Source organism: Aptenodytes forsteri, unplaced genomic scaffold (genome assembly GCF_000699145.1).
Source record: "Aptenodytes forsteri isolate BGI_AS27 unplaced genomic scaffold, ASM69914v1 Scaffold385, whole genome shotgun sequence".
Taxonomy (NCBI): domain Eukaryota; kingdom Metazoa; phylum Chordata; class Aves; order Sphenisciformes; family Spheniscidae; genus Aptenodytes; species Aptenodytes forsteri.
The window spans coordinates 761559-774375 of record NW_008795031.1 but is presented as its reverse complement, the minus strand read 5'-3'; positions in this window follow the sequence as shown (position 1 = coordinate 774375).

Here is a 12817-nt window from a genome sequence, read left to right as displayed (position 1 = left end):
CGCCCCGTCCCGGGAGCCGCCGCCCCCCTCAGCCGAGGCCGTGTTTCCCGGGCCTGAGTCCCGGGGGCCGGCCTGTCAGCCCGGGCCGCGCCGCCCGGTCGCTGCCCCCCGGAAGCGTCCGAGGAGGAGGAGGGTTCAAACGGGGGAGGGAGGGTGAATCTTCCCGTCACTACGGCGGCAGAGCAGCCTGGATTCCCGGCTTACACGCAAAATAACCACATGGGTATTTGGGTGTCCTGGCTCTCTGCCCTGAAGAAAACTCTCTGTGTGAAATCAAACTCAATCTATAAAGCACAGAGATACCCCGGCAGCTGGCGGCCGCTGTGTTTCTGACCTCCACGTCTGCATTTCACCAGTGAGACTGAAAAACTACCGTGGGAGCAAAAAGTGTAACTGCTGTAGATGCATAGCATCCGAAATTATGGACCCCATAGAAATTCCTTGTGACCCTTTCAGTTCAATTACGATTGCCCATCTTCCACCCTTTAATGACACCGTTTTCCTGTTGCACAGTTATCTATTGCACTCAGTTGTTTAACTTGAGTGTTAAAAGCGAGTGGGATTCACAGCGCAACTTCTATATTTAGCTTGAATTTTGCAGTGCCTGTTGCAAACTGGGAGACGTGTTTACTGCCTCTGTTCTACTAGATCAACTGATCTACTTGGAAAAACACAATACAACCATTCCTGAGAAAAACAAAAGTTAACTTACATTGGTAGGGCTTCATAGCTATACCATGAGAACAGATGTGTTGGATCAGACCAAAGTTCTTGCTCCACACATGGTGACTGCTATGAGGAGTGCTCTATGCTATTTCTCCTCATTCCTCTCATTTTTCATAGAATCATTTAGGTTGGAAAAGATCCTTAAGATCATCGAGTACAACCATAAACCTAACACTGCCAAGTCCACCACTAAACCATGTCCCTAAGCGCCAGGGATGCGTGACTCAACCACTTTTCTGGGTAGCCTGTTCCAATGCTTGATAACCCTTTCAGTGAAGAATTTTTTCCTGATACCCAATCTAAACCTGCCCTGGCACAACTTGAGGCCATTTCCTTTCATTTGTTGTTCTCTGATTTCTCCCACATTTATTTCCCAATCCCCATCTATTTGGGAAGGAAGAGAAGTATATTGGGGGGATGTCTTTTTTGGGAGGGAGGAGAGTTTTTTTTAAGGGTGAGCATCTGGATGAAGATGCAACATTAATAATAGTCACCAAAGAAGGAAGGTAAACCAGACAAGCATGAATGCTCTCCAGCTCTCTGAGAAGTTGTGGCTCAGGAACACCCTGTACTAGAGATGGTATCATTGAGTTTAGTAGTTCTCAATGGATTATTTTTCAGTAAATTTGTCCAGTCACAATTTGAACCTATGAGGGATGTGACTGTTCACGTCTCAGAAGCCATGAGTATGCATACAAAATTAACACTTTAAAGGAGAAGAAAACACAACCTTTATAGGTTTATACAAATAAGTAAAGCATTCACAGCATCTTAGCCAACAATCTTTTTGGTTTCTTTCTACTTGCAAGTCTAACCAACTTCTTCAGTGAAACCTCAGATGTCCTATTTTCCACCCAGTGTATCCCATTCCTCTTTTTGTTTTTAATTGTTAACAATGGGGCACTGGAACGATGCTCAGGAAGTCTGGTCTGTAGCTACCGAGAGAGACATTACAGCTTTTATGAACAGACACCACACAGAGCCTATGAATACACAGGGACTTCTAACCCTCCCACAGTAATTACAGCTGTACGTGCTGGGTGCAAGTCCTTACTGGAACCTGTTAAACTCTGCCGTAGAGATAGGTCAACATTAAACAAATCAGCACACGATCCATACCCTTCCTTCACTCCTCCCAAAGTTATTTTTGTCTGTCTAGTTCAACCCAGTTTCTACCACCCAGTTGTATGCTATTGAGATGTGATATGATTCTCTTTCCATAGATTTTAGTTGCGTAACAAAGAAGACAACAGTGATTATCTTTTCAGATTAAATGCTATTCCAAACAACCCAAATATCTCTGTTGGCGAAACTGCTTTCAATCACTTGCACAAACAAGTGGCTACCCTTTACCATGTACCCAGGTTGATCATTCATGGCAGCAGAGAGCAAAGCATCAACCCCTGGCATCATGTGCTTAATTTCAACATTGTTCTCAAAGATGCAGAGCGAAGGATGATATGCAAAAGAGTCCTGCCTCAGTACTAAAGGAGCTTGGCAAGCAAAAGGTGACATACTGAAGTAACGATCTAGAGAAAAAACCTCTGCAGGAGCAGCTTGCCTGCATATGAGATGAGCTGGATCTTGTAAGTCCAGGGGAGAGAATCTGTTAGTAGTCCAGATAAGACACTCAGGATGTCAAGCAACATCTTCCCATGTCGCACCCTTAGCAAGTTCACCAAATCTATGAACTTTAAAGTATTTCAAAAGACTTAATTCCTAGCAAAGTTATCTGAGTAAAGTCTTACTCCTTTTTTTTTTTGCTGCTCCTTCTGTTGGCCTCTGCCGAGAGTTGTCTGTCTTAATCTCTTTGATGTTTGGGGAGAAGAATATAGTTTCTCCTATGTCTGAAAAGTACGAAGTAAATCATAGCCGTAACTTGATATACATGAAATGCTAATCATGACTGCATTTTTTTGTTTGGTTTGGTTTTTACTCTTATCTGAAGATGACTAATAGAAGTTTATCAATAGGAATCATTTTAAGCTGGCACAGAAGTTGACACTGTCTTTCTTTTGTATTTGAAGGCAGGTGAAGATAAAACATCCTGAAAGTGCACACATGGTTCACCTTGAACCAAACCAAGATTGTTGTAACAGGCAGTCATTCTTCTGTCTGAACCTCAAGGTTGGCACGTGAAGCTACTGACGCAGCTTCAGCAAGAATTATCAGGCACCCACTGATGATATCAGCGTATGATTTTTCCCCCTGTAGTTTTACTTTCAACATTGTTTTATTTTTAATGATTGGTTGTTTACAGTCGCTTCAGCTTCACTTCGCTGCCTGCCACATGCACTTCCTTCTCACCATCTTCTCTTTTTCTCTTCATACCCCTTCCTCATCAGTTCTCCCTTTCTTTCATCCCTTCAGACTATACTGTTAGCAAATGCCACCCCCAGATCTAAGAGCATTTTATGACCCATTGTAAAAGTTCTTCCCAGTTCTTTCCTTTCTCTCTATTCCTGCTCTGACTGTCTGTAAAATGGTAGGAGACAATCTTATAGTACGTCTTTCTAATGCCAAGTCCTGGTTGGGACCTCTCGGCGCCATTTTAATATACAATAAGAATGGGACAATTTAAGATGTTGACTAGATCTCAGCTGAATGAAATAACAGTAGTTTTCCTTTACCAATCTCATTACTTTCTGCCCTATATCCTTCCTTCAGGTAAGGTCATATGAAATGTTGGTACTGAACAGTACCAGTGTTTAATTTTTGGTGAGACCGCTACCACATCTGAATTTTTCTTTACCTGTTTTTGCAGAAGAACTCAAGTACTTTATCACAAAAAGGACATCAATGGAATTTGAAGTATTCTTATTTTGTAATATTAATTTTTCCAAAACAATTATTTATAAACTTAAAGTATGAAAAAGTAGGCAGCAGAGGAAGTGGATTTCTCTCCCAGACTTGCATTTGTTTTGCAGCACAGCGTATGAAGACTGGGACAAAAATTATTTGTTCCGTCTATTGAGTGATTTTTATTTTTTTAACAAACAATTGTTTGCACAGCAGTTGTCTAAAGAGTGCTAATAAACTAGATTTTTATTCTACATTATTTTTAATACTAGACCACAGCTACCTCAAATCTAGAGTACCCTATGTAACTTCACTGCAAAATGATGAAAGACAGTAGAAGATGGTGCCAGAAATGTCAGGATCAAGGCCATTGTGTTAAAAATATATATATCGTACATCAGAATCTGCTTGTGTTGTGCTGGTGTACATATTAGTATTGCTGTTGCATGCTGGAGAAAATATATCGAATGTGTTAAGTGATCATTCATTTCCCTGGTATTTATTATTAGTATCACTGTGCAGTCTAGAGGCCAATCAAGAGTAGGGTCCCATTATGCTAAGGACTGTACAGAGAACATGCTGCATGTTGTGCACTGGAAAACAGTCCAAATATAGCTCGGTTAACTGCAAATTAAGTATGTCTGGAGCCAGTGACAGTGTAGCTGCATCCTTGTAACTTGCACCCAGACTAATTTTGTAGGGCATATTAGCTTAAGCAGCGTGGTCCACTAACTGCTTCTGGGATTCACATTGGTTTCTTCAAACCACTGCAGAGCACTTGAAGTAAGTCAGTGCTCTTTTTCCATGCTTTATCACCTGGGGACTGTAGATTTGTAGACAGTTTGTAAGCTCTTTGCCTAGAATCTAAACAGAGTAACTGGATCCCCCACAGGAGAAAGGGATTTGTGTACAAGCAAGTTTTAAGAACTGCCTACAAAATCTGTTACCTCAGTTAAAAGTAATTCAAGTCCCTAATGTAACAGAAGTTATGTTTTCTTATTAGTCATCTGAATCTGGACTGTCTCTCTTATATGTATCAGATATTATGCTTTAAATATTATTACAACTGTTTTATGTTCAACTGACTGTTCAGATTAAATCATGAGTTGTAGTCACAGGCTCTGTAGTTTCCCTGACAATAATAGCACTTCTGTCATATGCTGCATGAATTGCTATTGACTAATTTTGTAGTTTTAGACATTTCTGTAAATGTTGCCCAAGCTTGTTCATTTATTAAAGTACGTTGCTGCTGCTGCAAGGACAATCAGACAGAAGGAACTTCAATTTGGAATAAGTCATGTGACAAAGCGTGACCTAATTCAGCCTGCAATTACACTGTGTCACATAATGCTTAGGTGAGTACCTACAACATGGTAACACCACCGCTGTTAAAACTGCTTTTGTTCTTTCCTTACTGTTAACTAAAGCAGCTTAACTCTTACTGGAGTAATGTGGATCTAGATGGCAGGCAAAAATCAGCAAGTGTGGTGATACCTTCATTCCTCTGCTTGCATCCTTAATAACAGTCCCAGAAGTGGCTTAAGAACCACTATATTAGCATTTATTTTACTACAGGATTTCCAGTGCACTAGAGAAGCATCAGTGGTTATCTAAAGTGGTTGAACAGTATGAGAAGATAGGAGAGAATCTGAGTCCATAGTCACATCACATCTCAGAAGAAAATCTAGTCCTTCACTCCAGTCATGAGACTTACGGCTGCTCTTAGCAGCTATTCTCTTACCTTTGGATTTAGCTTCTCAGGATCTGCTAGCTGATACCTGGAAAAAACTTCTATCACTACAATCTCTTTTAAAAACCTATACGCTTTTTACACATGTATAACATTGATCTATAAAACATTATAATAAACCCACAAGAAAAGCCTGAGTTTAAAGTTTAGTCAAAACAATTACTTTATAAGCAAAGATATTTGTATAAAACTTTCAAATAATTTTGAATAATTATCAAATCACAGAAAGAGCACAACTATTCAGCTGATTCATGGATAGAATGAAGAGCTAAATTGTTAATACTATTTTAATTTTAGAGCAAACAAACCCAAAGACCAAGGGGAAGAGAAAGGCAAAAAACCTGAATATGCCAAAGGAAAGAAAAAGCCAAGACAACAGACTTCATGATTGCAAAAAACCCCAGAAAATCTCTTTAATACTAACAGAACATTTCACGAGCAGCTTTCAAAACCTAAGAGGCTAATTAGCTGGTGTGGAAGGAGCTGTTAAAAAGCCTACAGGTTTTTTTGTGGAATTTTTCATTTTCTGAATTCAATTTATTTTTTCTTACACACAATTTTTAAAGCAATTATCTTTTCAGGCTCCATACTGACACTGTTAATATTCTTGATTTTTAATTAGGTTGAATTAGAACCTCCTTCATCTGGCCTGCACATGCACATCATGTCCCCACTGGTCATTAAGGAAGAAACAGCATGAAGTCTGAAGTAGTGAACTACTTCTAAAGTATAGCCCAAAGTTCAAAGAAGCAGAATGAACTCTAGTTTTATAGCGGTAATCATGTTCTGCATGTTGACAGGGCTGGAAGAAAACACAACCAACTTGATGTGTTAATATTTTGCCTAAATAGATGTTTTTATCTTGTTGAGTGCAGCTAATCTTTAGCCACGGTTCCAGATCATCTGTTTGTCATGTGCACCCATAACCTCCAAGCGGAGGACTTCGAGTCGTAGGGCAGGATCTCAGCCAGAGGACCTCTGCAGCCCTTTAGTGCATTCAGGAACTTAAGCCAGTCTCCTTCCCCAATACGTGCTAAAACTGATTTCTGCAGTTCTCCAGGACCAAGACTGAAGTGCTTTGGTTTTCTTACACAAGGGAAGTTGGGATGTTGCCATTTTAAAATTCTTAGCAGGTTTTGTTTGGCTTAGCCATACCTAATGCCATTTCATAGATGTGAGCTGCAATTTGAAGAAAACCATGGGGTGTAAACTTGTAGAGGTGGGCATGAGCACTTTGTAGGATAGTTGCTGGCTTCAAAGGGAGGAACCCCTACAGGAGCTAGATGTTCAGAGAGGGATTACATTACTTCAGTATTACTCTTCCTTTCCATTGTCCCATCCAGTGGAAACAATCCTTCAAAGTCATAATTTGGCTCTTAATGTATGACTGAACCAGATTTGGCAAGAGGAACTCCAGTCTTAAATCTGAAAGCAATGATATCTCTTAGGTGAAGGTTTATGAGAACTGTAAGTCAGATCATCTAACTAACTGTAGTAAGACCTTAACATAACCCACAGGTTAGCCAAGGTTAGAGGAGAGGGCTTCTAAGAGCTTCTCTCAGGCTGCAAAATACAGACACAATAACTGACAGCTACTGGCTTGAGAAAAAGCGTTCCAAGGAGTACTATGCTTTTCCGCCTAAACTTCTGAACACAACAGTTATTCTGTCAAAGGTCCAAAATGATAGTAGACACACACACACACACACACACACGTGTGTATATATGTATGTATTATATTAATATACACTGTTACACTTTCCACTCGTATCTAGGTACCTTAATCCTAATAGTACCTATTCCAAACAGGCTAGGAGTCATTCTAGGTCTCGCCTTCCCTTGCCCCAAATCACATGGTTATTAAAAACTCGTAAAAATCTCAATAAGACTTTGCATATGACTTGACTCATAAAACTTGGCAATACCACCATATGCTCACCCATTCAAGCTAAGTCAAAAACCATGTGGTAATACGTTAAGAGTGCCAGGGATTTGCAAAGTTCTGCAAGTCCCCAAGATGAACATGAACTTTTTAGTTGTAAAGTGTGTGCAAAATGCACATGTAAATTAGAACTCAGAGCAGTTAATTTATTTTTTTTAGTTTGCTTCCATTTACAGAGGTATTTTATAGACTATTCTAGTCTACTCTGACAAAACTACCTTTATTTGAAATTTAATATACAAACTTACCTTTATTTGTAAAATCAAACCTGTATTAACTTCCTTCTGCACAGAAGACAGAGTAAGTGCATATTCCTAAAGATGTACATTAATATATTCAAGAACAATATTCAGCAATAAAAATTAAAATAAAATGTCTCGAGTTTAATAATTCAATATTTTAATTGGACCTTGTGGTAGGCTGATATCTTGTAGTGAAGAAAGATGTCCTACTTTTTATTTCTTAGCATTTCTCCATCTTTTAATTAAAATACAAGAAAACGTGAAAGGAAGATTAAGATTATGACATTCACATTCTGTCACCTTTTCTTCAGAGAACATACCAACAGTACATTTTACATCTAGTCATTAGAGCTACAGGAGTAAATTAAGGCCTGGGTGTCTAAATCCCATTTGCATCTTTCAATGCATCTGCTGTGAGTGAGAGTGGGAGATCCACAGCAGAAGAGACTGCCTTGTATTCCCTATTCCCCTGTAGCCACAGAGATCAGTGGGTTAGAATTAGCATGATCATTTGGAGAAGTGTTTCAATACACTAAAAAATGCCTTTAGGACTAGACTCAGTTGTTTTACATTTTCGTTTTCCACTGTGCCAGACGGTTTTGCACTTCATTTTTCCCTTTCAAGCTTTAGTCCTACTATGTTATGTTGCTTATTTATTGAAATGATATTTTCAATATATTCCTTGTAGAAGTCTTTGACACACTCCAAGTGAGCAGTAGCACAATAACACTGAAATATTTTCATGGCAGTATTCAGAGATTTTAGAGCTACAGGCTGTATCATGAACTGCAGGAATTAGCATTGTTCCCTGAAGTAAATCAAGCTCCACTAATACCAGGTTTTCCTGAAATCACTCTTGGATCAAGCTCCAAATTTTCCATTTGTAAAAAGTTCAACCATTTGATGAAGTTTCACTTGTCTGCAAACAGACAGCTGGCTTTTTTTTTCCCGCTGGAAAAAAGTGATAACAGCTAATAGACAAAGGCTTTTGTTTGTTTGCTACAAAACAGCTGCTTCTAATCTACCTTGGACTCGCACTGGTATTGCAGTATCAAGGAGGATGTAAGCAAACAAACAAGAGGACAACGAGATCCTGAAGGGCAGATTTCCAGCACCAGAAAACCCACTAGTAGTGAATTCAGATGCAATCTGATGCAATAGCGATGTAGTTCACTGCAGTCATTTATTATATTGTCCTTTAGCTCCAAATGTGCAGAATAGTTTTCTACTGAGCCTGCATAATTGCATTGCAGGAGATATCTGGGACTCCTGGAAATGCTGGCAGCTGGGATCATTTCTTCTGAACTAGCACGTGAGGCTCTTAAAGTTCAGAAAGGCATTTTGTTATTTTTCACAGTGTTCAAATCTTACTTGTTTATTCACAACTGTCCAGGGCAAAAGGGTAAAGACAGAGGCTCTGTCAGTAATCAACCCTCCATCACTACCAGCAATCCTGTCCCTGATGACTGGTCTGTGTCACAGAAACCCAGCTAGCTGACACTGCAGCACCTGTCTCTCGTTTCACTCCCCTGTGCGTGCCCCCCCCCCCCCCCTTCACCACAGATCTAGAGCTGGAAGGATAAAAATTGAGGGGAAGCCAATATTTCCTCACGCTTAATTTGTGGGTCCAGAGACAGTATACACTCTGGCCATGCTGTTAATCTCTAAATCCCCTAAACAGATAAAGCTTTCTAGAGAAGCTGCTGTAGACACCGAGGAGAAGATAAAACTCACTCAGTTGCTTCCTTAGAAGACTTCAACTTCCTAGCCTGAATGTAGACATAAAGTGCAGGAACAAATCCCTGTCTTGGTCTGGCAATTTCTTCCTGTAGGAGGAGATAAAACCTGCTGAAAATAGGGGCAGAACTATAAAACTGCATTCCAACAATCAGGGACATCAAGAAACCTATCAAGACAACCTCCAACTTGGCTGTTGTTTGCAGCGAACGTGCTGGCTTCTCCTGGCCAGGCTCGATACAGACATGGCGCTTGTTGCTCTAAGGATTAAAATGTCCTTGACGAAGGAAAGGTCACAGAAAGCTCCACATACTGCTGCAACTTTTCTGTGGACTCTAAAGCTCTGCTCATTAGCTACTCATTTCTTGCTCTTCCAACCTGCAGCATGGAGAAGTGGAACGTATCACATGTATTTCAGTTTGCTGCCTACTTCAACTACCTATTAAACAGACCCAGACTAAAATCTCACTTTCAGTACAGACAATTCTGCATAGGATAGTCCAGCCTAGCTGTAAGATCTACTTAGCTCTGTGACAATTTGTGACATTTACGCTTTGCCAGAAAAGAAAAAAAGGAAGGTCAAGAATAATACAAGATTGGAGTGCTGCAGACAGGACTTCCACGGGAGCTGGCACAAACTGGCACTAAATCAAGAGATAACTTTTTGACTCTGCCACAGTTATCCTTAGTCACCCTGAGAAAAAACAGTCTTTCTGAGTCCCAGTTTCCAAGGTGAAGAATGAGATAATGCCCCTTTGTCCACCTTTTCCATTTAAACTGGGATGATTTGGATGCTGGATGTCTCATTGCAGGAATGCACAGCACCCATAGCTCAAGGATTCTGATTTCAAGTATGCTATAATGTGTATAGTAAACTGAATTGAAGAACTGCCTTTATAAAAAAGACGAGTACGTTCATGAAATGTATGTCTGGAAATTCAGAAGGCTCTTAGTGTAAATCATTAGTAGAAAACCTATTCATCTACTTTCTTTAAAAAAAAAAAAAAAAAGGACAGTGCAAAAGCAAAAGAAGCATCCATGAAGTAAAGATTCACAGAGAGTAGGGATGCAAATATCCTGCATCAAGATAAGGCCTCTGATTCATTTTACTGCAGCTATTAAGATTCATTTCTTGGGAAGTGGTCCCCATGTATAGATGTGCACCAAACACCTGGAAATCTCTTGAGTGAAATTTAGAGCTCTTAGTGCAAATTGCTTGCAAATTAGATTTCATTGGAATTTCAAGCTCCTCTCCCCCTCCTTCCCCGCTTTATTTTCCTCCCTCCGAGAAACGCCCCAGCCCACATAAGGAACATACACGCATTTTTGTCATACATATATACACATGCATAATTTATATGTTAAGGGAAAAAGTGCTTTAAACTGCAGTGCATTCAAAAGTGAATAAATTTTAGCACTGGATGCACATACAGCCTTCATTCTGTCTTTGTGCTTGTTCATTACATAGCATTCTCCAAATAATAAATGAGTATTTATTCTCCTACTGTTCTTCTTACGTTTATTTTTTAAACCTGCTGCTAATCTGTTCAACAGACTGCTCAGAAGCTATATGTCTGGGATAGAAACCCCTTGACTAATAATTATAATTAAGTAATGAAGATTATGTCACTGTATCTGGTGATCTGGCGGGTATGGGAATACATGAAGAAACAGAATATATAAAGATGAGCCAGTCTAGAAGATATGCATATTGTAGTCTTCAGCGTATTCACTAATAAAAGTACTGAATGACTTGTAATTATATTTTGTAAGCTAAGGGAGAGCCAGAATCATATCTAAGGAATTGGAAATGAAAAGATGGACTGATTAATTTTTTTGTTATATGTAAAGAAATACTAGTAATTACAATTTGCTAAACATATCTTGAACTATAGTAAACTTAATTAAGATAATAAATAAGAAAATCTATATGTATCTACACCAGTAAGGACTAGTAACAACAAGTCAAAGAACGCAGATGCAAAAGCATATGATACCTTCATATTTTAGTTCAGAATTTGATCAGATAGATAGCTATTAGATACAGCTATAAAATCTCATAGGACTTTAGGAGTCCTGGAGAGAGGAACAATTCCATAGTCAACAGCAACGTGAGTTTGAGATCCCTCTCGAGTGAGACAGTACAATAGTAAACAGTAAAATCCAAACTTGCCTAGTTAAATATGGAGAAAGCCCCCTTCATATTTTAGTTCAGAATTTGATCAGATAGATAGCTATTAGATACAGCTATAAAATCTCATAGGACTTTAGGAGTCCTGGAGAGAGGAACAATTCCATAGTCAACAGCAACGTGAGTTTGAGATCCCTCTCGAGTGAGACAGTACAATAGTAAACAGTAAAATCCAAACTTGCCTAGTTAAATATGGAGAAAGCCCTCAGTAAAAAAAAAAAAAAAGAAAAAAGTTATTCCAAATTTGATAGAAATTTTCAAGAAAACTTTCCAATTAGCTTGAAATAGCACGGGTGGAATTCTACATGAATTTGAAGTCAGCAACAAAATACCCATGAACTCCTGTGGGAGCAGACAGTGTTTCATGCTATTTTATTCAACATACATTTTTATACTGCGTTTATTGCTATGGTCTCTGAGTATCTTGCAGGGGATTAGGAAGACGACTACTGTCTGTCACATGTGGTTGCTCAGCTGCTCCCCTGGGGAAGAAGTGAGTGTGTGCCGGGTGGTGCGCTTTGCTCTGGAGGTGAAATGGAAATATCCTGCCAGGTAACTCCAGTGCTTCTTGACCAAAAAACTGCAATGCATGTGGATGCAGGAGGCAAAGTATATCTGGAATCACGCACATATGCCATGTGGCTAGCACCCGGATTTGGCCACTGTAAGGAGCTCTACAATGATGCCAGTGTGCAGAGGCTGCCAAGAAAAAGGTCTGAGCCCATACCCGTACCTCTCCTCACCAGCTTGACTGCTGCCAAGAAAAAGGTCTGAGCCCATACCTGTACCTCTCCTCACCAGCTTGACGGTAGATGTGCTTATACTACGATCTGGACAGTGCTAGCAACAAGCAGCTGCGAGGAGAAGGGAATTCACAGTCACATTTCCCTTTCATAGCATTACATTGCCAGTCTTTCATCTGCCGGGTTATCTGACCTATATTTCATCCTCTCCAAAGTAGCTTAACTTGTAAGAATCTTCCTCTTTGTACATTTTTAATTCAGAAGAGTAGCTTGTACTGATTATACTACAGGACCTCTGTGTTTTACCGCAGGTAGAATGACTACCTACATTTATTTTGTAGGTCAACTTACATACATTGCTTGCTCAGCAAACAGTCCTTTAAGAGTAATTACCAACAAATTTAAAAAGTCGAGTTAACCGCTACAGAAATACAAAGGGATCACACAATGTCTTAATCAGAAAAATACTGTTTGAAACAAGACATCATCAAAGACTGGTAAATTGAAAAATGTAAAACATCTGTTAGATAACCAATTTACCATTTGATCTACTGTCATAATTCTTAAAAAAAAACAAGCCCAAAATGCTGCTGTAGCTGTGCACTGATGGAATACAGAAGATGACAGAATTTCAGGAATCAGGTGATACAAAATTATGGAAATAAAAAAATAAAATGCCCATTTTTT